The 4,126-nt window shown below is 43.5% G+C and overlaps 1 protein-coding gene across 2 annotated transcripts in view; it reads left to right on the forward strand.

Annotated features, from left to right (window-relative positions):
* The first annotated feature begins 1,205 nt into the window (after nt 1-1,205).
* WDCP (WD repeat and coiled coil containing) overlaps nt 1,206-4,126 on the forward strand; it is a 29,245-nt gene continuing 26,324 nt past the window's right edge. For both annotated transcript variants that reach the window (XM_006167655.3, XM_006167656.2), the window contains exon 1: nt 1,206-1,250. The gene's annotated coding sequence lies outside the window, so the exon portion shown is untranslated. The remainder of the gene's footprint in view (nt 1,251-4,126) is intronic.

Below are 4,126 nucleotides of genomic sequence, written 5' to 3' on the forward strand. Positions count from 1 at the left end.
CACACATACATATGCCAGGTAAGATTTTCAAGCCTCTGGGGCCAGATTTGACCCATGGTCAATCAGTGAGATCCAGCTCCCTAAACCACTAGACAAGGGAGCTGGCCCAGTGTGAATGAGATTTTAAAACCTACTTTTCCCCTTAATTTTAACATACATTGTTCCAAAAATTGATGTGAGGGTATGATTTTTGACAAGTGATGCTAAAAGGGATATATAAGGAGGAAAACACGGCAAAGTGTCCAGAATGGGCCCTGAGGTGTTCTTCTTACATTTCCCTACCACCCACAGTTCCAGGTAGTTAGGTCAGAGGTGAGGTTATCAGTAAACATGAAGTAAACCTGGTTGCTTTGTTCAAGAAAGATGATGGTCAACTGTGTTGTGAGTGTTGGGATCTGAAATTTCCCATGAAATGCTCCAGATGTGGCCCAGTCTCCCAAGAATGTAGCTGGTCTAAAGAAGACCAAAGTGTTGTACTAGCCCCACGGGCAATGGCCATAAACAGGCAGGTGTGGGACAGGTATAGAACAGGGATTGTAACTGGGACAGGCCCACGGAGTGGCTTCAGCTAAGTGCACGATATTTTGTGGACAGATAAGAACATTTTTCTGGGGAGAGATTTCATCAGATTTTAAAGGGGCCCTCCAACTTCTCCCCAGCACAAGAAGGTTCAGAGTTTATGTCGGGTGTCCAGACAGTGATACAGTGGTACGGACATAACCCTCTGTGAGGCTGACTTACATGGGAAAGATTGGGGTTCACAACCAGAGACATCCCTGTGCACACTAGGCTCCTGAACACACCTGACAAGTATGTGCCCATGACTGCAGCTGGTTGACACTGGGGGTGGATCAAGGTGTGGAGACCCTCTTGGAGCTGCTGTTCCTATCTCTGTCTTTCTAGTTTATGGAAGAAAGAAAATAACTTTAAGAAAAGGAAATCGTTTTGCTCTAGGGCTTCCTAGACCCCTTAGAATCAATAAGAAATGAGGGGAGGAGTAAGAACGCTTAAGGGAGAAAAGTGTTGTAACGGGCTTATGGGCGGTCGAGTTTCACATGACTACAATTCCCACAGAGCCTTGCGGCAAAACGCAATCTTATTGGCCAATGGAAAGAATCCTCTGTTAACGTGACATGTATAACAGCCAATAGGCAGGGGAAGTTGCCGGTTTGCCCCGACACCGCTCACCTATCAGAGGACCGGGAGGCGATGCTTCCGGTAGCTGCAGCGGGCGCTTGATCCACTGTCAGGTGAGGTGAGGCGGGGTGGCGGTGTGGGAGACCGGGTTTTTTATGGGGTTGTAAGGCCGAAGGTAGTTTGTCTCCATTGCTGCCAGGCGGGGTGGGTGTGGGGAACCTGTAGGTGCGCGGGGAGGGACGTGGGCTGGGAAAGAGGAAGACTGGCACTTGGGGAATGGGGACCGTGAGAGCAGGAGATGAGGCGTGAGGGGAGGGTGTGGAGAATCGGCGGGCCGCGATTGAGGGGCTGGAGGGCGAGGACCGAGAGGGGTGCGTCCGGACGAGTGACTCGCGAATGAGTGCATATCCTCAGAAAGTCTTTCCGAGCAGAGAAAGCACTTTATGCGTAACGACCTCTACCACGGCGTTCCTTATGGTGGGTTGAATGAGGTTCGCCACAACCAGGTGTTTCAAGTGAGGAGTGATTTAGCAAGTTACGTAACTTCACTTAGTGTTTATGAAGCGGCTTCTAAAAAAGGTCTATACTTTTAAACAACATGGGAACATGCTAATGTATAATGCGAGCTAGGAAAACCGTCATACAAAGTTGTAGAGTAAAATTTGAAAAAGCTTAACAAACCAGAACTGTGCATAAAAAAAAGTCTGGAGGAATGGAGTTAAGAATTTGGATGAATTGTGTGTGTGTGTGTGAACTTCTCTTTTTAATTTTTTTTTTTTTTTTACTTTTTTGTGTTTTTAAAAATTTTCTTCAAAGAAGTGTAAAGAACTTGAAATTACTTTATACTAGAAACACAATAAGCTTGAAGGAACAAGTTGGAGGGTATGTGCATCTGTTTAAACCTACTGGAAATGTTCTAGTTGACCAAAATATCTTGATTCTCATCCCGAGTTATCTTAACGAAGATTAAAAATAGAATTAAATGGTCATGCTCTGAGCACCAGGTCCTGATTCTGATTGCCTCTCCCCTGAGCTAATCCAGTGTGATCTTTTCTCTCCTAAAACACTCAGGGCTCTTTATTATCCCTGAAGCTTATAGTTGAGGGATTAAGATATATATCTTTTTATTTATTTATATATATATATCTATCTTAATATATCTATATCTTTATATACATATTTTTATACCTCTATATCTTTATATATATCTTAATATATATATCTCAATCAATAAATTAGCTTCAGGCAAAATATAATTAAAAAAAATTTTTAGAAGAGAGAATAATTGGAGAAAGCCTGAAAAGCATCTGATCCTTAGTCCTATTGAGTCTCTGATCTTTTACAGTATAGTTCTCCACTGCCTTGGCTTTAAATGTCAACCTATGTCAGTGATTCCCACATTCTTACCTCTGATTGTTTAAGGTTCACTGCTACCCTGTAGACACGTCACATGAAGCACATTTCATACTTAATTTATCACACACTATACACCCCTCTTACCTTTGAAACACGTTCTACCAGGACCAGCAGTTGGCGTAATGGCTGTGTCGCTGGACTCCCATGTAGATGACCACGGTTCGAGTCCTAGACCCAGTGGCTTAAATTCATGCCGGGCACGTGTGCATGCATGCCCAAGATCCTGAGAGGGGAATGGAGGATAAGGGACAGTATGGCCATCCCCCTGGGGATTGATTTCTTGTTTTCTGTCTGTCTTTCTGGCAAGCGCGTGTGCCCTATAGCAAAAACCTCTCCAAAAAAAAAAAAAAATTGTCAACTCTCAAAGTCTATCTTGCACACTGTCACATGAATGTCAGTTGGTGACCCCAATTCCAAATTTCTGACCTGGCCCTTTAAGTCAAACAGATATGAGCTACCCAGTAGTTTACTACAATGTATTGAAAACTAGATCCTATGTGACCGACAGCGATTTGAATCTCAGACATGGTGGCTTGAAAAACATGCTAGGAGACCAGCAGGTGGTGTGGTGGTTAAGGCGCTGGACATTCCCACATGACCAACCATAGTTCGAGTCCCAGACCTGGTGGCTTTCTTTCTCACCTTCCGTCTCTCTGTGTATGTGTCTCTTTCTGGTCAAATTAAAATAAATGAATGAATAAGCAAAATTAAATGAAATAATTCTTTAAAATAAAAAAGAAAGAAAAACATGCTGGGTACCTGTATGTATGCCCCAAATGCTGATGGGATAGAGAAATATAAGGAAAAGGATTATGGAGTGTGGGACCAGCAGTTAGTGTAATGGCTATGTTGCTGGACTCCCATGTAGTCAATTTTGGTTCGAGGCCCAGATCTGGTGGCTTAAACTCATGCCGGGCGCTTGTGCATGTGTGCCCAAGATCTCGAGAGGAGAGTGGAGGAGAGGGGATTGTGGTGTGGCCATCCCCCTTTGGGGTGATTTCTCACTTTCTATCTCTCTGTCTCTCTCTGTCTCTCTGGTGAGCACATGCACCCTATAGCAAAAACTTCTCTTAAAAAAAAAAAAAGATTATTGTGTGACCATGCCCCACGGAGGGTGAAGGGCTTCCTCTTTTCTCCCTCTCTTTATCTCTGGTGAGCACATGTTCCCTCTAGCAATAAATTTTTTTTTAAAGTTCAGCCCCATGGCTTGGTGGTTAAAGGAACTGGATCCCACATGCTGACTATGCAGCTCAAGTCCTGTCCCTAGTGGCTTGAAAAAGGCTGGGCTTGTGTTTGTGTGTGCTTCAAATTCCAACAGGATGGAGAAATAGAGAATGGATTGTAGCATGGCCATGCTCCACTGGAGGGTGCTTTTTTTCTCTCTTTGTGGCAAGTTCACACACCCTCTGGTAATTAAGAGGAAAAAAACTTAAAAAAAAAAAAAGAAAAAAACTTTAGATACTTTGATATTTCCTATGAAGGTAACATTTACGTGAATTCCTTTTTTAAAGCTTCTTTTATTCATGGTGAGCACATGCACACACACACACACACACACACACACACACACACA

The sequence above is a fragment of the Tupaia chinensis genome, unplaced genomic scaffold, assembly GCF_000334495.1.
Source record: "Tupaia chinensis unplaced genomic scaffold, TupChi_1.0 Scaffold144952_1, whole genome shotgun sequence".
Classification (NCBI taxonomy): domain Eukaryota; kingdom Metazoa; phylum Chordata; class Mammalia; order Scandentia; family Tupaiidae; genus Tupaia; species Tupaia belangeri.